The 24,942-nt window shown below is 44.2% G+C and overlaps 1 long non-coding RNA gene across 2 annotated transcripts in view; it reads right to left on the minus strand.

Moving 5' to 3' along the window:
• Positions 1 to 24,942, minus strand: part of LOC307199381 — a 170,200-nt gene that overhangs the window by 14,982 nt on the left and 130,276 nt on the right. The gene's annotated exons all lie outside the window — the stretch shown is intronic.

Below are 24,942 nucleotides of genomic sequence, written 5' to 3' on the forward strand. Positions count from 1 at the left end.
GATGGCTTGGAAAAGGGACTAAGAAGGAAAAGAATGAAAACAGTGCACAAACACAGAAACAATGAAACATGGTTATTTATTTACCAGCTATATGTTCCCCTTCTCCCATGGATCTTAAAGTGGCAGATACCCCCCCCCTTTTTTTTTTGCCTCATCGCAAACTCATTGGATAGGCTAAATGAATACATTTTCCTTTAGCTACCCAATAAGTTTATATCTGAGTGAGGATTTCAACCAACATTCAGTGTTACGAAAAAAGTTGTTCTTGATTTTCAAAAGTCTCTTGGAAGGCTTGGGAAAGAAATCAGTCATAGAATCACAGAATTGTAGAGTTGGAAGGGACCCTGAGGGTCATCTAGTCCAACCCCCTGAAATGTAGTCAAAACATCAGTGTTTAACTACTGATACCGACACTGTCCGAAACACTCAGAAGCCCATACCTCTGTACACACAGGCCTCCATGTCACATGGCTGGAAGGGGATGTGCCTGCCCATTCGGCACAGGAATTCAATCACTACCCCAAAAGCACACAAACTAAACCTGTGAAAGAAGGACGCTGTTTGCAAAATCTGCTGATCAGACACCAGCCAAACAGAGAATGCTACTTACTCCCTTCCATACAGAATTCAGAATGGGCTGATTGAAGGTGTTTAATGGGTGCAAAGACCATAGAGCTGCAAATGTATTAAAGTCTGTGGCAAAATCTACCTGGGGAGAAAAACTGCTTTCCCCCCAAGAGTTAAAGATGCATTCTTTACGTTGTCAAAAAAAGACAATAGTGGAAAATGCATGATAGGACACATAAGATATGGACAGCTGCCAGCATGTTGAACAGCTGCGCAGCACATAAGAATTACTGCAGCTGTATTTTAACTAGAAGTGAAATCTATTTTTTATATATAATTTAATGTGCTCAGGCTTTTTTTTACTTATCAGAAGCGAAACATTAGCAATTATGAACTGTTTATTTCCTTGGACGGTGTGCTGTTTTTGCTTCCATACATCTCCAAGTTCAAAATGTCAGGGAGGCATATTTGTGGCTGGCTTCATCATGAGACAACCAGAAGAAGAAGAAGAGTTTGGATTTGATATCCCGCCTTTCACTCCCCTTCAGGAGTCTCAAAGCGGCTAACATTCTCCTTTCCCTTCCTCCCCCACAACAAACACTCTGTGAGGTGAGTGAGGCTGAGAGACTTCAAAGAAGTGTGACTAGCCCAAGGTCACCCAGCAGCTGCATGTGGAGGAGCGGAGACGTGAACCCGGTTCCCCAGATTACGAGACTACCGCTCTTAACCACTACACCACACTGGCTCTCTGTAAGACCCCCAAACCTGCATGGCTGTATGGGCTGCCCTGAGATTTTGGTGAGATTTCTTAGAGCCAAAGGGAAATCATGTTCAGCAATTAGACTAAAACCTTGCCTGTTTAAGATCAGTTATGGCTGTCTTGTATTGGCTCAGATTTGTGGAACAGGAATATAAGAATGGCCCATTTAGTCCAGGATCCTGCTCTCACATGGCCAACCAGATGCCTATGGGAAGGTCATGTGCAGGACCCAAGCCCAAGAGCATTCTCCTTTCCCATGGTTTCCAACAACTGGTTCAGAAGTATTGCTACCTCTGACCATGGAGGCAGACCATAGCCATCATGACTGGTAATCGTTGATAGCCATCTTTCCCATGAATTTGTCCAATCCTCTTTTAAGGCCGTCCAAGTTGGTGGCCATCACTGCCTTCTGTGGGAGAAGATTCCATAGATTCCATGCTGCATGAAAAAGTGCTTTCTTTTATCTGTCTTGAACCCTCCAACGTTCAACTTCATTGGATGTCTAAAGAAGCTAAGGCTGATGCCAAAACAGATGCAACCCATGATTGGCAATGATGTTGTGCAATGTCACCGATTGTTCTTGCATGGGTACACTCACCCTTTACCTTGGTCTTTTAGGTCCAAATCCAGGCTGGGAGGATGGCGTGCCTGTGACCAGAAAGCATGACCCACTTTGTCTTGGTTCTTTATGAAGCATGTGAACTGGATACTATTATTGGAGGAAATACTCTTGTGAGTTGAGCCATGCCTGCTTGTTCTCTACATCAGTAGCCCTGAGTCTTCTTGGAGATATAGACGCGTTACAAAAATGTAAAATAACTGTTTACTGGCAATTCACAAAACTCAGCTTATCCACTCATTCCCAGCTCTCTCCCAGTTCCGTGGGATTCACTATTAAGCCGCTCTAACTATTCTTAGCATCCTGAATAAACTCTTCTCGTCTTCACTGGTGATCACTCATAGCCGAGTAAGATGGTCTTCCATGAACATAAAAAAAATTCCTTCCAGTAGCACCTTAAAGACCAACTATTCCATGAACATGGTCTTAACAGTGAGTCCATAAGTGACTGTGGAGGCCAATTCTGGATCCACACATCCTTCCACAGTGGGGACATAAGTTTCCGGGCGGGAGTTGATCACGGAGAGGGTTTGCCAAACTACAGCTCCCAGAATTCCTTAGGTGACTGTTTAAAGTGATATTGCAGTACTTTAAAAGTATGGTGTAAACGTGCCCAGAATTTATTGTTATATTTTCAAAGCATTCCTGATCATCCCTGCCCTTCTGTTTGCCTTGGGTTTCGCTTTTTGTAAAAATATAGTGCCAGTTTGAAAATTTGCCACTGTTTCCCCAGAAGCGAGTGGAATAATGAAATAAATAAATGCCTAATATGCCAATCTGCTGAAATGCAATTTCTGACACTTGCCTAGGCTAAGTGTTGGCTCTAACGCCAAGCTCTCTGCTCCAGTGCTCATGAGCAAATGTATTTCCCTCTGTCATTGTAGCTAATTAGGCAAGGGCTTGTGTTCATGTCAAGCCTTGGGTAATACTGAACACCTTGTCAACACTTAATAAATTAATAAATAACAGGATGATCTATTAATGGCCTACTGGCTCCTTCCTTTCATTCTTCCCCCACCCACCCTCTTCACCAGAGAACTTGAACTTTCCCTGTTATATTTAGCAGAAGATATTGTAAAAGGTTAAGTTTACGGCAAGCTGTAATTACAGAAAACCCAAGGCTTCTGTGTGCCAGTCTAACAAGATTAATACCTTTTTCGACAGATTTTAATAATACAGTTTTATAATATTTAATTTTGTTCATAAAATGTCTCTCAGTGGGGAAGCCCCCTTTCTTTTTTCTTTGTTCTTTTTTTTAAAAAATAATAAATACCCAAACATTAACGCTCTAAAACAATTTAATTTGTTTCTCTTGGCACAAAAAAATGTGTAATGATGCAGGATTGCTGGAAACTGATTTTGATAGGACCACAGAGGGATCAACTTCAGCTTAATTTGGACATTTCAATCTATTTTGATAGGCCTAGGCCTCTGAAGCCAGATTTTCAATTGTGGATCAAATTCATTATTCTCTCTTTTAAGTCCATATCCAGTCAATGTTTAGTTTAGTTTAGTTTTTGTTTTTTTGCTGTCCTGATTGAATGTCTGCCCCCATCTATACTTTATTGGTATCCTGCCCCTTCTCAATGGAAGATTTAAACCCATAATAACCCTGTGAGGTAGGAAAGCTGAGAGACTTTCCCAAGACTGTCCAGTCAGCTTCCACACTAGTCAAATCTCATCTGTCAAGGCTTAGGTGAATGACTGTAGCTCAGTGGTAGAGCATTAGCTTTGCATGCAAAACTTCCCAGGTTCAATCCCCAGCATCTCCAAGTAGGTCCGAGGAAGACCCATGTCTTAAACCCAGCTGCTAGTCAGTGTAGAATTAAACCAAATGGACCAATGGTATAAGACGTGCCTAGTTCTGGATGTTACACTTTAAATAGGATAAACTGGAATGGGTTCAAAAGAGGGCAACAAAAAAAAGTCAAGGGTATGAAAAAGAAGTCCATTGAAAAACAGTATAAGGAGTTGGGTACTTTTCACCTGGAAATGAGAAGAATGAGTGGAAAGATGATAAAGGTAAAGGTAAAGGGACCCCTGACCATTAGGTCCAGTCGTGGCCGACTCTGGGGTTGCGGCGCTCATCTCGCTTTACTGGCCAAGGGAGCCGGGGTACAACTTCCAGGTCATGTGGCCAGCATGACTAAGCCGCTTCTGGCAAACCAGAGCAGCACACGGAAACGCCGTTTACCTTCCCGACGGAGCGGTACCTATTCATCTACTTGCACTTTGACATGATTTCGAACTGCCAGGTTGGCAGGAGCAGGGACTGAGCAACGGGAGCTCACCCCGTCGCAGGGATTCGAATCGCCGACCTTCTGTTCGGCAAGTCCTAGGCTCTGTGGTTTAACCCACAGCGCCACCTGCGTCCCTTCATGGAAAGATGATAGTAGTCTTCAAATACCTGAAGTGCTGTGGCATAAAAGGTAAAGGACCCCTGACAGTTAAGTCCAGTCACAAATGACTCTGGGGTTGCTCGCTCATCTCGCTCTATGGGCCGAGGGAGCCGGCCTTTGTCTGCAGACAGTTTTTCCAGGTCATGTGGCCAGCATGTTTAAGCCGCAAACCAGAGCAGCTCACGGAAATGCCTTTTACCTTCCCCTCGGAGCAGTACCTATTTATCTACTTGCACTTTTGGGGGTTCTTTCGAACTGCTAGGTTGGCAGGAGCAGGGACCGAGCAACAGGAGCTTACTCCATTGTGGGGATTTGAACCACCGACCTTCTGATCAGCAATCCCTAGGCTCTGTGGTTTAGACCACAGCGCCACCTGTGTCCCCTGCTGTGACATAGAAGAGTACAAAAAGTTGTCCTCTGCTGCCTCAAAGGCGAGAACTACGTTATCCTTCCACTGTCAGACAGAGTAGGCTTCTTTGAACGTCAATTGCTGGGAATCACAAGTGGGGAGGGAGCTATTGGGCGATTTCCACAAGCATCTGCTTAGCCACTGTGAGAACAGGATGCTAGACCAGATGGGCCATTGGCCCAATCCAGCAGGGGTCTTAACTAAATCTAATGGGCTTAAGTTCCAGGAGAGTATATATTGGTCCAAAATCTTAATCTTAAAAGTAATTTGACAGTGAAACCAATTATCTGGGGTGGGTAAGCTCTCCCTTACTGAAGGTCTTCTTCACACACAGGCTGGACAGCCATATGTTGGGAATGCCAATAGTTCTAGATTTGCTGCATCAAACAAGGGGCTGGAGTAGGTAATCTGCAAGAACCCCTCCAATTCCATGATTTCTGGATGAAGGGTCTTTTTTCCTGCAACATTTTTCCTACGTAGGTGTCAGAGCTGCCCAAGGTCCCAGCTCACAGAGGACCAACGCCAGGTCGTGGTTATATACAAAAGTCTTTATTGAAGTTCAGTTTCCATTCCAAAGCCGTAGCGTGCAGCTCTACGTCTTAAACCCTAGACCGCCGAAGCTCCGTCTGAGTCTCCTCCCCCTAGACACCAGTTTAAGACTCTAGCCTTACTCCACCTCTTCCGTTGTTCTTTCCTCCTCTGGGTCCGTCTGCCCGCTGGGGTGTTGCCCTTTCTGGACTCTTCTGATGCTGAAGAGTCCCCGGATTCTTCCCCCTGCCTCCGGCGTGCTTTAGGACCTGGCTCCCAATCCGAGCTCCCTGCTGTCCCGCGCGCCTGTACATTTGAACTTGGCGCGCGCGCCCACCCGGCCACCTTCCTCCTGACCGTTACACTGCTCCTGTCACTGCTTCCCCCTTCGGGGGGGGGGGCTAGCTGGATCTGACTTCCCCTCCGTTCCCTCACTCAGCGATAGGGGCGTGGTCAGCCCTGGCTCATCTTCTCTCCCCACTGGAGGGGAAGCCTGCCCTGACACATGTGACTCTTCCCCCCCGCTACGCTCTGGTGGGGAAACTGGTCCCGATCTCCAGCTGCTGCTTTGGGAGTCGCTGCTGGCCCCTAGCTTCTGGTGCGTCCCTCCCGGGCCCCCCCTTGCCCTGGCCATCGGAGCCCCCTTCTGTGAATCTTCCGATTCGCTGGAGAGGCTCATGGAATCTCTCGGGCCACTGTCATCTTCCCCTACGCTGCCCTCAGATTCTTCCCCTTCGCTCTCCATCTCCCCTCTTCCCTGTGCTTCTGCTCCTGAGCCCCTGACAGTAGGCTTAGCAGAAACAACAAAGCATTCATTCATCTACATCAGGGATGGGAACCCATGGCCCTCCAGATGTTGTTAGATCAGCCTCAACCAGCAAAGCCAATGATCAAAGATAATGGGAGTAGCAGTTCCCCACCCCTGATATAAAGACTACCACAAAGCTGAGCCACTCATGACTTTTCTGTACCACAGACATAAAACGTATTTAGTAGTTATACCCTCTCTCCAAGGAATCTTGGAATAGAGTGATGCTAAGCTTCTCAACCAAAAACTTCTCATTGCCTCCACCAGATTACAGTCTCCAGGAACCTTTGAGGAAAATCATCTGGTTTAAACAAGCTTGTGGTATGGATCTGCCCTGGTTTCAACCAGCGAGCAAGCAAAATAGAGAGATTCGCCTTCTAATTGTACTATATCATGGCATCTCAGCCAGTTATCATCTTCTGCCCTAAAGCAGGAGAGGGACACACCCTGTTCACCTTGTCATTTGCTTGTAACCAATTAATCAACTAAGGTTTCAATCAGAGATCAGCATTTTGCTCTCTGAATAATAGGTGCAGCTAGCAGCAAAGGCAAACACCAGCACCAAATAGGCCACAGAAACATGTACAACCTCACATGGACTCTCTGCACCAAATCTGATGAGAAAGAAAAGTGGGGTGTATTTCCTTTGCTTCTCCCTCCTTTTACTCATGATTCAGGCAACTTGTCTTCTTTAACACAGTAGGTCTCATTATCCATTTGCTGTACCTTACTGCATTGTAGAAGTCACTGAAACTGCATTTGATTCAACAAGTATCTGTTGGTCCACTTCAGCCTGCTTCTGTCACAGCTGGAACCACAGATTTGCTAGTCAGCTCTACCTAATTCTCTGGAACAAGTTACACTTCCCCTTTCCTAAATGTCAAAGGGCCCATCAGTTGCCTTTGCTCAATATTTCTTAGTACAGCAACTCACCCTTGTATCAGTCTTGAATAGCTCTGCAATAGTCTAAAAGAAAGCATGTGTTCCTAGAAATCTAGGCTGATCTACACAACCATCTTTTAAGACTCCAACATGTTGACATTTTCTCAGTGGTTCTATCACACTAAATCAGTTTTGTGGATGTTTTGATATCTGTTCAGATTACAACACCCCACAGTTGTAAAAATTTCCAGAGTGAAACTGAGTGCACAAGTTAGGCACACGTCACAACACTGACTTTGGTCAGTGTGACATAGTCTAAAATCCACCAAAATATAAATTTATAAAAGATCATTCAACCAATTCTCTCCATTGCTTTTCTTCATGGCAGAACCAGAACTAGGACAAGCCTGATCAGGTCCCTGGGAGGGACTCAAATAACAGAACATACTGAAAAGATGAGTTGATATCTGCATGGGCAGCAATGTGCTTCCAGTGCTTTGCAAGGTCTTCTCTACAGGCCAAGCATTGCTTTACCAGCTGTGGAAAACCTGGAGCATGTGCACACAGGATTCTGTTTTGACTTTATTGGGTGCAAAGGAGATGCTCTATGGGTGAAGATATTCCTGGCCTGGCAATAAGAAATATAAAGACTTTTAACTGTGTGTCAGGCTGCTTTCTGACAGCAAAGGTGGAAGTCAAGTAAAAAGGTGGAAACTCATAGAGGAGTGGGCAGAAGGTATATGGGAATCTATTATTAGCTCCCTGGGTGATTTCCAGTAGTTCATCAATAATTTCTGGCCCCAAATTGTTTGACAGTGCTAAACAATAAAAGGACTTTCCCCCAAATACCTTTTCCCCAAGACTTTCCCCCTTTGAAAATGCAAAAGAAGGGTAACCAGGAATGGTTCTGGTACTGACACAAATGCCTAGTTTCAATGTGTGCACAGAGGCACCCTGTTTTCCCATTCTAACAGTATGGTTTTTGGACATGACTGTGGTTCATGGATGCTATCAATAGCTATTAACCATGCTCACTGTCAAGGCAGTATCCCTCCAAATTGCTGGAAATCACAAGTAGGAAGAACTTGTGTTCAGGTCCTCTATATGGGCTTCCCACAGGCATCTGGTTGGCCACTGTGAGAACAAGCTGCTGGGCTAGATGGGTCTCTGATCTGATCCAGCAGGGCTCTTCTTAGGCTCTTACGGTTGACAGATTTGGAAGTTCTAGTAATAAACAAAGTAGATTCAACAAGCCTGAATCTAACATTCTGAGTGGTGCAATAGGAATGAAAGCTGGGATATGATTCCCTCTATTATTTTCTGAAGTGTTGTCTCTCTTAAAATGTCTAAATCAAAATTTGGATTCTTTATTTGTCCAGGAGTCACAACTTCTGAATATAAAAAAGGCAGTTTATACTCAACTGCCTTTATACTCAAAATACTCAACAAGGCCTGCTAGCAGCAAAACACTCCCAGATGCACACAACAGCCAGAAAGGCCTGCTGGTTCTCTCTTCTGCAGTACATGGTCCTCTTACTTATCTCAACCCATCCATTCTACCACACTAGACAGCATGGGAAAGATATGAAGAAGTTGCTACTGAGCAAGCAAAGTTCTTGATTGTTTCTCATGCTCCTGTCACCTCCCACAGGAAAGTAACTGCATACAGACAATTGTCCCTGGCTTTTGTCGAAAAAACATCTGCCCAGCATGTAAGCTGTCCCTGGTCTTGTAGCCCTAGCTATCTAAATCCTGCTCCCTGAACCCTTCAGTCTGCTTCCTGCTTCTTCCAGACTCCTTCCACTCTTGGTGCATTGTGCAAAAGCCTTCCTAGGCTCTCACTGGACACAGACGTATCTGGTATTTTGGGAGGTTTAATCACTTAATTACATTTCAAACTCCCAAAACTGCGATTCATTTTGAATGTAAAGGGGACCTTACATTTGTTTTCCAGTGTCACTGTTACTCACCCCAAGACCTTAGCAAAGGGCATCTATATATTAATTTCAAATGCATTCAGATGTCTAAATGAAAACATTTTAAATTAGCATAACTGTGGCATTTCATGATATATCTTGGAAGAAACATCAGAAAATTCAAAGGTATGAAGGGGGGGAGGTGCTTGTTTCTAATCTCACCCCTGTAAATATGAGAGCTATTTTCAAAAACCCTAAAATGTATTCTAGGTGAAAGTTGTGCCTGTCCTCATAGCTCTGTTTTATTTCTGTGTCCAATAATTTCTTCTCTGTATCACTAATAATCAAACATTCCTGTGTCAACGAATAAAACTGAAGACGGCCTAGAACATCCCTCTTTTCATTCTACTCCTAACTGAATCTGTTCGGAATAGCCTAAAAATGGTACTTAAAATTTGACGTTAAGGAAGGATTTTTTTTTCATCCTCCTACATAGATGTGGGTTAATTAATGTTTTCCTTTCATAATGCTGAATAACGCAAACTTTTACTGTAATGGTTTCTGCCCTCTTAATCACTGTTTTTATTTATTTCAAATCTTTAAGATCATTTTAATGTCTACTTCTGTCTTTGTCTTTTCGGCATTTTAAGCATCTGATTATATGTGTGCTGGAAATGCAGTTTTGTGAAATAATTGTTTACTGGGATTACTTGAGCCCAGATTTGACTTTTTAACATGTGAAAACAAGAAGGCTTTCAGAAATGATTCTCCATGTAGAAATGGCAGGAAGGTGTAAGACTGTTAGGCTGTGATCTAAATATTAGTGCAAGACAAAATTCTAAGGCATCGTGATAGCTGCATTTGGGCACCGATCCAGCAGAGCACTTAAGGAAGGCGATCTAAGGTGTCATTTACTATGGAAGAAGACATTGCTCCATCACTCCCACTCCCCACTCAGCCAGAATATTCCTGAACACGTCACACCTTGGTCTCAGCCTCATGTGCAGTTTCCAGAACTCAATGGAACATCACAGGAGCATAAGAAGCATAAGGCCAAAGGCCCATCTAGTCCACCATCCTGTTCTCTCAGTGGTTAACCAGATACCTAGGGGAAGCCTGCAAACTGGATCTGAGCACAACACCATTGTGTGCCAAGGCACCACAGTTCCCTTAGATAATAAACACACAGACATGAAGATTTTAGGCTTATGGGATGAATTAGGCCACAACTTTATTGGCTACAGATGTGAGCAATTTGACTTAGGCATTGGGTAAAACCAGGCTATATCCTAACTTATGGTTACCAGATTTTTGTTCAATGAATCTGGAGACATTTTTCAACTTCAATAGAAATAATAGGATTTTGTCAGGGGACTGATTTGTAAATCCGGGCATTGTCCCCAGGAAACGGGGACATCTGGTAACCTTATCCTAACTCTTGTCCATCCGCCCAGTCAGTCTGACATCAATACCAGGGAAGATTCTGGAGCAGATCATTAAGCAAACAGTCTGTGAGTACCTAGAAAGGAATGCTGTGATCACCAATAGTTAGCATGGATTTCTGAAAAATAAGTCATGTCAGACTAACCTGATCTCGTTTTTTTGACAGAATTACAAGCCTGGTAGATGAAGGGAATGCAGTGGATGTAGCCTACCTTGATTTCCACAAGGCATTTGACAAGGTGCCCCATGATATTCTTGTAAAGAAGCTGGTAAAATGCGGTCTTGACTATGCTACCACTCAGTGGATTTGTAACTGGCTGACTGACCGAACCCAAAGGGTGCTCATCAATGGTTCCTCTTCATCCTGGAGAAGAGTGACTAGTGGGGTGCCACAGGGTTCTGTCTTGGGCCCGGTCTTATTCAACATCTTTATCAACGACTTGGATGATGGACTCAAGGGCATCCTGATCAAATTTGCAGATGACACCAAACTGGGAGGGGTGGCTAACACCCCAGAGGACAGGATCACACTTCAAAACGGCCTTGACAGATTAGAGAACTGGGCCAAAACAAACAAGATGAATTTTTACAGGGAGAAATGTAAAGTATTGCACTTGGGCAAAAAAAAAATGAGAGGCACAAATACAAGATGGGTGACACCTGGCTTGAGAGCAGTACATGTGAAAAGGATCTAGGAGTCTTGGTTGACCACAAACTTGACATGAGCCAACAGTGTGACGCGGCAGCTAAAAAAGCCAATGCAATTCTGGGCTGCATCAATAGGAGTATAGCATCTAGATCAAGGGAAGTAATAGTGCCACTGTATTCTGCTCTGGTCAGACCTCACCTGGAGTACTGTGTCCAGTTCTGGGCACCACAGTTCAAGAAGGACACTGACAAACTGGAACGTGTCCAGAGGAGGGCAACCAAAATGGTCAAAGGCCTGGAAACGATGCCTTATGAGGAACGGCTAAGGGAGCTGGGCATGTTTAGCCTGGAGAAGAAGAGGTTAAGGGGTGATATGATAGCCATGTTCAAATATATAAAAGGATGTCACATAGAGGAGGTAGAAAGGTTGTTTTCTGCTGCTCCAGAGAAGCGGACACGGAGCAATGGTTCCAAACTACAAGAAAGAAGATTCCACCTAAACATTAGGAAGAACTTCCTGACAGTAAGAGCTGTTCGACAGTGGAATTTGCTGCCAAGGAGTGTGGTGGAGTCTCCTTCTTTGGGGGTCTTTAAGCAGAGGCTTGACAACCATATGTCAGGAGTGCTCTGATGGTGTTTCCTGCTTGGCAGGGGGTTGGACTCGATGGCCCTTGTGGTCTCTTCCAACTCTATGATTCTATGATTCCATGATTCTATGAGATTCTTTGCAGCTGTACACTTCCACTATTCCAGTTTCTGGGAATTGCAGGTGGCTGTTTTACTTGGGTCCTGCTTGCAGGTTTCCCAAATAACAACAACAACAACAATAATAATAATAATTTATTATTTATACCCCTCCCATCTGGCTGCGTTTCCCCAGCCACTCTGGGCGGCTTCCAACAAAACAATGACCTATTAAACATTAAAAGCTTCCCTAAACTGGGCTGCCTTCAGATGTCTTCTAAAAGTCTGGTAGTTGTTCTTCTCTTTGACATCTAGTGGGAGGGTGTTCCACAGGGCGGGCGCCACTACCGAGAAGGCCCTCTGCCTGGTTCACTGTAACTTGGCTTCTCGCAGTGAGGGAACCGCCAGAAGGTCCTCGGCGCTGGACCTCAGTGTCCGGGCAGAACAATGGAGGTGGAGACGCTCCTTCAGGCATCTGTTCAGCCACTGTGAGAACAGGGTTCACCTTATATTCTTTCACATGCGGACACCCACACGCATCCCTATACATATATCAGGGCTAGCCCACCCATGAGGCAAGCTGAGGGAGCTGCCTTGGGCAATGGAATCCCAAGAGGCAGCACCCTCAGTGAGGCCCTGCCTGCCAACTCTGCTGCTGGTGGAGAAGTGGTGACAGCTTCTGGCATGATCTTGCCAAAATGTCATAAGAACGTGCTGAAATCTCACGAGATCTCACAGAGTGCATGAGATCTCGTGAGATCTCACCAGAACCTGTTGCCATCGCCACTTCACACGCAGCAACACACAACCCAGCTAAGACTTTGGCAAGGAGGGGGCACCTTCTCATTTTGCGTCCGGTGGCAAAACAGAACGTGCCACTCCTGACATATTTGCATGAGAATTTCATCTTCCAGTTATGTGCACATGGAAGCCTGGTGAATGTCCACAATGGCCACTTGTTAGGCCTCTCAACTTACATTACCACTAGCATCTAATGGCATATACCTGAATTGCAAGTAGCAAAGTTTCTCCTTATATATTCTGTGCCAATCTTATATTTTATGCCAATGAAATCTCTGGTTTTACTAGTGTGGAGGGTGCGAGGGACTGAGATTGATGCATTCATTGGTCATTTGCTTTCATAAATTTAATAAATAATTTGTCTTCTGGACCTGTTGGATTTCAGCTCCTCCCCACACCCCCAACAGTGTCTTTTCATACTTCCTTTTTCGTGTGCTCCATTTCTCAGCCCAGCCTACCCTGCTGGGTTATTGTGAGGATAAAATGTGATACTCCTATGCACCCCTTTTAGATGGAGGGGAAGCCAAAGATGTGCATAGTATGCTGCTGCTCCCACAAAGACACAACTGCAACAACCAGAGACAAAACTCTGCAGCTGCTTCAACAGCTGGCAAACAGAGATGAGGAATTCCCCTCCCACCACCAATCTAAGCTCTGGTGCCACCTTCTCCTGTTGCTCTGGGCAAGCCTCTGGATCTCTCTGACTCAATTTCCCCATCTGCTCAATGGGGGTATAAATATGAGGGAGGAGAGATACATGTGTTATGGGGATTAATTAATTAGCTAATGTCTGCAATGTGCTTTGAAGATCCAAGGTGCCTGCTCCACTGCTTTTATGGAGGGTGTTGACGTTGACGTTCCTCGACTTGGCACAAGGAGATCTGGGGGCGGACGATCACCGGGCAGAAGTTTGTAAGCTGTGCAAAACAAAAGGGCTCCTCTGCAAACAAGGAGTTCCTTTTGAGCACCCATAAAGGGCATTGATATATTGACTGGCTCAGCAAAGGTACTAAAAACACAGCACTGATCCTAAGGAGGAGGAAGCTTGCAGGAAGTGCCCGTTGGGCACGACGTAAGTAAGAAGGCAGGCAGGTGGGGACTAGCTAAGGACAGATTAACACTGGTGGTCAGTACCCCATTCATCCTCCCTTGCTTTATTGAAATCTCACCAGTATATTGAGTGGAATGAAATTAGCAAACATGAACCATCTACACCCAGAACCATGCAGCATATTTTTAAAATATTTTGCAACCCAGTAATCAGAAGGTCAGCGGTTCAAATCCCCACGACGGGGTGAGCTCCCGTTGCTCGGTCCCAGCTCCTGCCAACCTAGCAGTTCGAAAGCACGTCAAAGTGCAAGTAGATAAACAGGTACCGCTCTGGCAGGAAGGTAAACGGTGTTTCAATGTGCTGCTCTGGTTCACCAGAAGCAGCTTAGTCATGCTGGCCACATGACCCGGAAGCTGTACGCCGGCTCCCTCGGCCAATAAAGCCACAGATGTGCGCCGCAACCCCAGAGTCGGCCACAACTGGACCTAATGGTCAGGGGTCCCTTTACCTTTACCTTTTTAATCCAAATTCTGCAGCAAGAGATATTGGATTCTGGGACCCAGTAACTTGAGAAGAGGAGCCAGGTGTCTGCAGTGGCCACTTCCTAGTGGGACTCCAGAACTTCTTGCCTCCCTGCAGGATTGAAGCCCTGACTGGGCAGTCCCCAGTAACACCTGCTGCTCCATCCCCAGCTGAACCTGGTCATCTAGCTGGGTTGGTGTCCTGCAGGTGGGCCCACCACCAGAGGGGCAGACATCAAAAGGAGTGTCCACTTTGGGGGCTACCACTTTGGGGTGGCATGAGGGCAAGGGCTTGTTGCCCTGCCCAAGAGAATAGAGGACTGCCTGCCCCTGAGAGTTCTGTTCTCTCCCCCATTAACATTTACATGTAACTACTGGGAGAGGGATGCGGGTGGCGCTGTGGGTTAAACCACAGAGCCTAGGACTTGCCGAACAGAAGGTCGGCGGTTCGAATCCCTGCAACGGGGCAGCGCTGAGGGCTAGAAATTTATTTTTATTTATGGAAAGTGGAAATTTTCAGGAATGCTCTAGCCAGAGAAATTAATAGGCGTGGCTAATTTAAGTCCATTCACTTCACTGAATCTACTCTGAGTAGAACTTATTTGGATACACACCACAACAAATGCCAAGACTGTCATTTTCTCTTAAAAGTTTTTTAAAAAATTGAGTGCCTGTATGGCTGGAGTATCTCAGGTTTAAGTCACCTTACACTGATTGGAGTGTGTGGGTGGGTGTGGGTGTGGGTGTATCTATTTATCTCTCTATCTAATCATATAATTGTAGAGTTGGAAGGAACTCTGAGGATCATCTACATATGCCTCTTTGAGCTTTTTGGGGAAGGGAGTGACAAAAATATAAATGACAAATAGGAGCTGCAACATAATGTTGCAGTCTGGAACACTCCTGTTTAGGATAATTCATTGCATTCCGCCTCCACCTTGACATTCCACTCCACTCCTCCACCGTACTCCAACAGTTGGTCGGCATTCTATGCCCACTGAGCATAGAATCAGGGCTGGGTTTATGTCTGTCTGTGTGTGTTTATTTGTTTATTTATTATTAATTGCTTCTACTTGTCACTCTCTTCAGAAACAAATTCCCTAGGTGTTTTCCCTAAAAATTGTGATTGTGTGTGTATATATATGCATATATCTGCAAAGTTTGGTTTCGCTGAGCCTGCTAGCACCTCTCTCTTGGGTATGGATAGTGCTAATTGAGCTATATAAGCAGCACACTCACCTCTGAACACCTGAAACAGAGGGAGTGGTTACAGCAACCTTTGGGGACTGGTGTCATCCTGAGGCTACCGCCTACTGGATCAAGGAGGATACCTTGGGGGCTTTGGAGGAAGGTGGCAATTTGCAGGCATAATTTCACCCTGAAAGGAGTTCATCTGAAAGTCACTGCCTTATACAGTAAGCACTAACAGATAAGGACTGTCAAGGCAGGGGGGGGGGGGAATAGTGTATAAAAATTAGCAATTAAGCAGCTGACATTTGAAATTTTAATTCCACTCATTATTTTTGCTCTTAAAACCATTTATACCTAAACACAACAGACACAAAAGATACCAACATGACTTATAATGAAAGTGATGGTGTTAAAAAATAAACCCACTGAGCCAGCATTTTCTTCGGGTCATGGGTGGAGAATGATGGCTGAAACCTGGCTAATTTTTTAGTCTTGCTTTGCTATCATCACTAGGGTTGCAAAATGCCACAAGGTAAGGTAAAGGTAAAGGGACCCCTGACTGTTAGGTCCAGTTGTGGCCGACTCTGGGGTTGCGGCGCTCATCTGTGGCTTTATTGGCTGAGGGAGCCGGCGTACAGCTTCCGGGTCATGTGGCCAACATGACTAAGCCACTTCTGGTGAACCAGAGCAGCGCATGGAAACGCCGTTTACCTTCCTGCCGTTTACCTTCCGCCGTTTACCTATTGATCTACATGCACTTTGACGTGCTTTCGAACTGCTAGGTTGGTAGGAGCTGAGACCGAGCAATGGGAGCTCACCCCATCGCAGGGATTCGAACCGCCAAACTTCCGATCGGCAAGCCCAAGGCTCAGTGGTTTAGACCACAGCGCCACCCGCGTCCCTAAAATGCCACAAAGAGGGGCACAAATAGCCAAAGCCATTTCATCCAGCTTTTCACAGCCAGATCCTAATGGGCTTCTTTTCCGGCACAAAGTGAAATTTCCTGGCTGTGGATGTTTTTAAACAGGGACATTTTATCATAAGTTGAGGAATCCTTGATTCTTACAAATTTTAATATATGCACTCATATAGTGAAGCAGAAATAAAATCCTTTTTAATAGAATCCATTCTGTGATTAAGAACAATGGCATATTGTCATCTAGGGAGAGACCCTTTTCAATAATGGCACCACGGTTAGAGAATCACCTTCCCAAACATGGTCACCTGGCACTATAGAATCATAGAATCATAGAGTTGGAAGAGACCACAAGGGCCATCGAGTACAACCCCCTGCCAAGCAGGAAACACCATCAGAGCACTCCTGACATATGGTTGTCAAGCTTCTGCTTAAAGACCTCCAAAGAAGGAGACTCCACCACACTCCTTGGCAGCAAATTCCACTGTCGAACAGCTCTTACTGTCAGGAAGTTCTTCCTAATGTTTAGGTGGAATCTTTTTTCTTGTAGTTTGGAACCATTGCTCCGTGTCCGCTTCTCTGGAGCAGCAGAAAACAACCTTTCTCCCTCCTCTATGTGACATTCTTTTATATATTTGAACATGGCTATCATATCACCCCTTAACCTCCTCTTCTCCAGGCTAAATATGCCCAGCTCCCTTAGCCGTTCCTCATAAGGCATCGTTTCCAGGCCTTTGACCATTTTGGTTGCCCTCCTCTGGACACGTTCCAGTTTGTCAGTGTCCTTCTTGAACTGTGGTGCCCAGAACTGGACACAGTACTCCAGGTGAGGTCTGACCAGAGCAGAATACAGTGGCGCTATTACTTCCCTTGTTCTAGATGCAATACTCCTATTGATGCAGCCCAGAATTGCATTGGCTTTTTTAGCTGCCGCGTCACACTGTTGGCTCATGTCAAGTTTGTGGTCAACCAAGACTCCTAGATCCTTTTCACATGTACTGCTCTCAAGCCAGGTGTCACCCATCTATCTTTGTGGCCTTGTTAAATAACTTACATTTTACTGCCTGGGCCTCTATTGAGTATTTTAAATTGTGATTGGGTGGTGGTGGCTGACAGTAGCTGAAGTCCAACGACAGCTACAGGGCCTGAGGTTTGCTACCCCTCAAAGGATTTGGCCAGGACTGGGGAGATCCAGATTCATACCCAACTGAGCTTCCAAGCTCCCTAGGGCTATTCACCATCTTTCAGTCTAACCTACTACATACCCTCCAATATTTCCCCAATGAAAATAGGGACTTCCCAATATACAATTTGAGGATTGGGAAAGATTATGGAAAGAAAACTTAAAATTTACAGCATGTATGACGTTAAAAGAAAATGCTATGAAAATGTTTTATAGATGGTATATAACATCGGTAAAATTAGCGAAAATGTATAAAACATGTAATAAGTGTTGGAAATGTAAAGATAAAGAAGGTTCTCTTTACCATATATGGTGGGAATGTAAGAAAGTGAAAGGCTTCTGGGAAAGGATATATAATGAATTGAAGAAGATATTAAAATATACATTTATAAAGAAACCAGAGGCCTTTCTGTTAGGAATATTGGGAAATGAGATAAAGAGAAAGGACTGTAAATTTTTCCAATATGCAGTGACAGCTGCAAGAGTGTTACTGGCCCAGAAATGGAAACAACAGCAAATACCGACGATAGAAGAATGGAGAATGAAACTGTTAGACTATGCTGAGTTGGATAAATTGACTGGGAAGATTAGATATTTAAGAGACCAAAGGTTCATCGAGGACTGGGGAAAATTTGTGTAATATCTGGAAAGTATAAGTGAGGGACAGATAACGCTAGAAGGATTTAAAGAAGCACTGTGAAATTTGAGAAGTATTGTTTAAAGGGAATAGAAAAAGAAAGGATTAAATAATGACAATGCAAACCTAAGGAATGCGTAACTAAAATAATGACTATGGATGTTTTACGGAAAAGCTGAAGGAAGTCCAGAAAAGAAATAATTTGTGAAAAATTGGATGTGAAATTATTATGTGTTTTTGTTGTAAACCAATAAAAATTATTTAAAAAAAGGAAAAGAAAATAGGGACTTCCCATTCCATAATGATAATTTTACTATGTATACCCCACACATCTTACTGGGTTGCTCCAACCACGCTGGGCAGCTTCCAACATATAAAAAACATAAAACAACATTAAACATTAGAAAACCCTCCCCTATACAGGATTGCTTGGGGGGTCAGATAACTCCATATCTTCCAACATTTCTCTAGTGAAAATAGGGACATCATGAGGAAAAGTGGGACATTCTGGGATCAAATCAGCAACCAGGACGGTTTCTTGAAATCAGGGGCATCCCAGGGACACTTGGAGGGTCAACTCCCTGAGAGGGGTGTTGTGAGTATAAAACTGGGTGGCAGGGCTGAGGGAATAACCACGTACACATGAGCTACTCGGAAAGATGGGAAATACAAAAATAAATACATATTTGGGTAGTTCTTATTCGGTCCTCCTCCTTTAGATCTCTCAAGATGTTCTTAAAAATACTTATCCCTATGAATTATTGTATACAGAAATGGTATCCAATAGGAATGAGTGTCATGTCTGACACTATCACTTATATCAGAAGCCCCATTTAAGTGTTCACTCATTGGGCTTTAACAGTGTTGTTCAAATTTGTTTCTTGAAAATTATGGAGCTACTAATATTAGAAAGGCATTTTTTTAAAAAAAGAATCCTTTTTTAACATACTGAGAAATGGCACAGGCAATTTTTTCAAAAGAAAAGAAATGCGAGGTGAGGGAAGTGCTAAATTCATCTAAGTATTATTTCGTTTCTGATGTTCATGACAATCACTGTACCTATTTTGTCTGACATAAAATACATGGTTTAGGAGTTTAGAAAACACCCTGGAATTACTGGGATCACTCCTATAAAATTGCAATACTAAAGGAAGCACCTGGATTGATAATTTAGCACTCTTTAATGTTGGCAAAAGAGTTTATCATAAAAATGAAAGGTTGGAAGGCTATTATTAAGTGGAATTGCAAAGAGATTACATGTTGATATGTGTACTGTAATAAACGCTTTACCTTTAATTTGTGTTTTTACTAACTTGCGCTGTGAATGAGAGAAACTTTCAGCAACTGTTGATTAAATGTGCTGTCAGAAACAGAATGTCTGACAGAGAGAAAAGAGGCTACTTTATTTTCTCAACAAATGCAGCACAACATCTCTGAGGATCATGTTGTCTGACCAACAAATGAGATCAAGGGGCGTATAATGTTGTCATGCTTTTTTAAAGTTTCTTTGAGATCAGACCAGCAAAGGTTGCAATCCTAAACAGACTTACTACAGAAGAGGCCTCACTAAACAGTACAGGATATGATCTGACGTGAGCTTGCCTAGGATTGTGTTGCGCAGCCGCAATCCAGAACTGGCTCTACTGTTAGACAGAGGGAGGTATCTGCCTCAGGCATCTGTATTTGGCTGCCATGAAAAGGCAGCAAATAGGGAGAGGCACTTGTGGGATTTTTCTACCTCAGGCACCAACTGGCACTCATTATCTGACTGGCTTTGGATACCAATATCATTTCATTGGCTTGGGGTATTCTACACTTTGACTGCCATGTCTTGGGCTAGCCCATTGAACTCCATAACAGTTTGGGTAAGCAGGCCGCTTCTATTTCACTGTATAAGTTATGATGCTATGAGGCACATACTTGTCAATAAGGTTGAACTTGCACGCCCTCAAGTAGGCAATACTCATTTGACAACAAGGAACCAAGCCTTTCTTATCATTAGCCCTGTGGAATATTCTGCCAATAAAGATTGAGCAGGTGCCTGTTCCAACAATTAAATGCCTGCTGAAAATTTGGGGAGGGATCTTGCCAATGATGCCCCCCCCCAACAGGGTAGGGCTTAATCTCACTTGTGGTAGCCACCATATGCTTTCTCTGTCACTGCTGCTTTGATGGTGGCAGAGGCACTGCTCACCATCTTCCACCAGGCCCTTAGCTATGCTGCCTGAGCGACAGATGTATGAAATCAATACATTTCACAGAACCATGGGTCAGGGCTTTACATTCTGGGTAACTCAAAACAGTGGGCAGCCACTATGGATGGGAGCTGAACTTGGCTCCGATTCACAAGCAGTACTGCTGTCTGCTGTGAGTTTGATAGGGAGGATGATGTTGCAGCTAGGTTGGGGTGATGAGGAGCCCTTCAAAGCCCCTGGGACCATTGCACCAGGCTTGATGGGGAACCAGCAAATGCTCTATCAAGACATTCCATCCCCTTCCTGATTGTCTCCCACCCACCCCACAATCAGGGTTTCCTTCTGTCTGCAAAACTCAGGGTTCCCCCAAGTCTGCCAATACCTTGTGCATGGATGGCCCCATAGTAGCTACATGACACTCCCCTGGAGATCAGAAATCAAATACAAGATGAATTGTTATAGACAAAATTTTTGTGTTGCTGCTTATATATAGGGTTAGTTCTAAGGGTACTTGTGGTGTCTTAAGAGTCCCTGAGAGTGTAACCTACCTGTGTGCATCAGCGTCAACAAAACAAGACATCTTGTAAGTTGGTCTTTTTAAAAAATATAGAACCTCAGTATATTATCTCACACAAGGTACCCTAGTTCTATTGAGACTCTGAAATGCAAATGTGTGCTGCCGCTGTTGTGTTGGTTACAGAGGCAAAACTGAAATTGGAGGAAGCAGATGGTGTCACCCAGTGCTGAAGCTGTTCTTGCTGAGTCTGAACAATCACTTCAAGAGCTAGTAATGAGAGGAGCTGAAGCTGCTGCTGATTACAGACTACATCGGAACGTAAGAAAATGAAAGTGATGACACCTTCTGAAAGGAGATATTGCAGCCACAATATGAACCAAGAAAACCAAGCAATTTCATTCCCAAATCCCACTCTTGGAAGTAAACCAGACTCTCCCTTTTAAACCAGAGAAAGAGTATCATTCACCTATTCCCCAATTAGCAAGGACTATGGGTCACAGGGACGCAGGTGGCGCTGTGGGTTAAAGCCTCAGCGCCTAGGACTTGCCGATCGAAAGGTCGGCAGTTCGAATCCCTGCGGCGGGGTGCGCTCCCGCTGCTCGGTCCCAGCGCCTGCCAACCTAGCAGTTCGAAAGCACCTCCGGGTGCAAGTAGATAAATAGGGACCGCTTACCAGCGGGAAGGTAAACGGCGTTTCCGTGTGCGGCTCTGGCTCGCCAGAGCAGCGATGTCACGCTGGCCACGTGACCCGGAAGTGTCTCCGGACAGTGCTGGCCCCTGGCCTCTTGAGTGAGATGAGCGCACAACCCCAGAGTCTGTCAAGACTGGCCCGTACGGGCAGGGGTACCTTTACCTTTACCTTTATGGGTCACAGGGAAAAAACAAAAATGTGTTCTGGACATCACTAGCCATTATTAATTATGTGTCTAAGAGCATTTGTCAATATAAATAGTGGAATAAATGAATGTGAATAAAACCATGATTAACGTGTGTTTTTTGGGGGGGAGTTGGATCTGTGTCCCCAAAGGCCTTGCAATCTAAATTTTGACACGAGGAAAGAAAACAGATTAGAGCAATGGCAAAGATAAGGCAACAAGTGCAATCTTGATCCAAAGTCTTTGAAGTCATCCAAAGCATTTCCCATAAGTGCAGATCACTCAGGTTGGCTCACAGCCACAAATCTTTCTAAAGCAGATTGAATGTTGGCATGGCAAATGATGCTATGCGTTCAGGCTACTGTCAGGCAAAAATACTATGGCTCCTTTTCCCCCTGAAAACAAATCTGGGGGGAATAGTCTCTTTCACTAAGTCTTTGTGTGAATCAGCCTTGGCTTCTATTGGGGGATGGATTCAAGCAACCAGGGATTTTCTACCAAGCAGTCGCCAATGGCAGCAATGAATTGGAACCACGTTGTCTGAAGCATCCATCAATTCTTGGAAAAAATGTGGTAATTATGAAAAACATGAGGCTTCCTGATACCAGATTATACTTCGTTCATCTGATTCATTCTTCTCTATCATGACATAATCTCACAGGTGGTAAAAGGTCTTTCCTGTCACCTGCTACCTGCTCTTTAGCCTGACAGGTAGACTGTAGCCAACCAACAGTGCAAACAGTTGTGCCCACATAATTTGCATTCGCAAGTCCAAATAGAAGTAACTTCGTTCTCAAGAAATCGCAAATCTCTTTAATTTCCCAAGTGCTTTTCCACCTTTGTTGTGCTAGTGTCTGATTGATGATCACTCACATTAGGAGCTGGAAAAGTGTAGCTACCAGCCCTTGCACTCAATTTCATTTGCTCACAGACAGCTGATGAATTAGGCCAAACCAGCACCACAACTAACCAGCTGTCACATATATATTAATTTGAAGGTTTGTTTGCTTATTTATGGGCAGTCTGATCCTCCATGACTGCATATGGCACTGGGGTTGTAGAAGACCTTATTTTACGCTAAGGTTTCTAAGCGTTTTGGTAGAGGATGGAAATAACTTACCAGATCACACCGGTGCTGGGGCATAATCTATATTTGATTATCTGTTTATTCACAGTAAAAATAATGGGTGACTTTCTCTCTCCCAATGACCCTCAATGTGATGTACAACTGTTATAAAGCATAAAAATGCCACAGAAATGTCCTGGGTTATTTGCTGTTCATTATCCAGGAACACCAATGCAGATGAGCATTTCCAGTTGTACAACTGGTGACTATCACTTGTGCAACGTATAGGTTGTGCTATTTAGATACTATACACAATGCAGAAATAATTAAGAAAATCTCCTACAAAAGTACAGAAGCAAGACGTTCAAGCTTAAAGAAAGTACACACACCCAAGCCTATCCTTGTCAGTTCTCATGAGCTTCTAGAAGATAACTTGTTTTAAGAGATCCCTTCTCTCCCCTGAAGCTGCCTCAAGCACCCCAGCCCTTTTCTCTGATCAGAACCATCCTGCCTTTTGTCATAAATAATGACTGCAGCCTGGGCTGTTCATTCTCGGAAGTCTGGGCCAACCTGGTGTCCTCCAGACATTTTTGGACCACAACTTCCATTAGCCCCAGCTTGGGGCTGGTGAGAGTTATGGTCCAAATTGTCTGCAGGACACCAGGTTGGCCAAGCCTGTCTGTGGACTTGGATTCAGGGGTTTAATACTATTTTAATGATTGTGATCATGACCTGGAGCTGATGGGTCTTATGTGATTCCTGTTTCGGAGTGCAGGCTATCTCTCCTAGCTAATTCTATTTCTAGCCTTCTCCATGTTTGGTTGCTTCCATGACCACGTATAGTGTTGTTACCAGGAAGGCTTCCCACCTATTCAGTGAACACAGGTGGCCCTTTCAGGTGTATTTTGGAAGACAGAATTGGTTCTAGATCTATTTGCTCATTTTGCAAACTGAATGTATTATCTCACAAAACCAAGGCACTCATTTCATAGTGTGCATGTTTGGTGGCAAGTACTAGGGAGGGGGTCCCAGCATCAGTTCTGCCACATTCTGAGCCTCTGGTCTTTTATTTTTGCTTGGATGACTTTAGAAGAGGGTGAGACAGCTGCTGTCTAAAGTTGTACATTTCATAAACCAGTTTACTATCTCGGTTAGAAGAAAACCTCAGAAAGTGAATGCAGCTCCTAGTTTTCCCCAGAAGTTCACGGCAGGTGCTCCCCTGCCCTGTTCTATCAATTTCCATGCTGCATCCATCTAGACCCAGATTGGTCTTCTCCTGTGTTCCCTCACATCCCTAAATCCAGAGCTGCAGAAACACCTCCCTTTAAAAATGAAATCAGTGGCATGCCGCCCCACACTCTCACATTTTGCTTAGCAATAAATGTAACAAAGGAAAAACTTGCCTTTCACTGACTATACAATTGTCCTTGCTTTGGGACTGACTGATTATACACATTTTCACCATCTGCAAAATAAAATATTTCCTTTTCCTTTGAAGGTGCCATTATTGTGCCACGCAGCTTCTGCTGGATGATGTCATGGGTAGTGTGGTTTCAAACAGAAGCAAAGCATCTGAGCCAAAATATCCAGCAGATGTTTCAAGAGCGCAGCTGGCCGCATGAGAAGGGTAATTTTAGCGCTCTCCAAATAATTCAGCAGCGAGACTTGTGCTCTGCTTGTAGATCTCCTGCCTGGATATTTGCAAAAAGGCATCGGGGGGAATAGCTGGTCCCTCTCTGTATCTACCCACCTATGTTGTTCATACAACATCCATGCGTGGTTAGTTATGATGAGAGACTGTGACTAGCCCAAGTCCACCTCGGGAGCTTCAAGGCTCAGTAGAGATTTGAACTCACGTCTCCCAAAGGTTAAATCCACTACAACATACAGGAACATCTCACATTGGCAAAGTGTTTAGTGAAAGCAGAGAATAATTTGTTAAAGATCATGATAAAGACTGCTGAGAAGCCCATAGCCAGATATTTTGTGGGGAAGGGGCCTCAGGGTGGCACAGAACATTGCAAAACATAGATACAGACAGTCTACCATGCTTAAAGACATTTAATTGTCTGCAAGCATTACTATAATAAAGTTTAATGTTATAAAAATCTAAAAGTAGGGGCAGGCTGCTTGTCAATTATTCTGATGCTTTTGCATTCATTGGCCAGAACACAAGGAATGTGAGAATCTGCCTTGTACCAAAGTCAGATATATCTCAGTTTTGCTTCTACTTTCCAAGTGTAGGTTTACCTCAGCTGTACCTGGAGATGCCAGAGGACACCTGTGGGGACACCTGTGTGCAAAGCATGTTCTCTGCTCTTAACTG

The sequence above is a fragment of the Podarcis cretensis genome (genome assembly GCF_951804945.1).
Source record: "Podarcis cretensis genome assembly, chromosome: 12".
Lineage (NCBI taxonomy): Eukaryota > Metazoa > Chordata > Lepidosauria > Squamata > Lacertidae > Podarcis > Podarcis cretensis.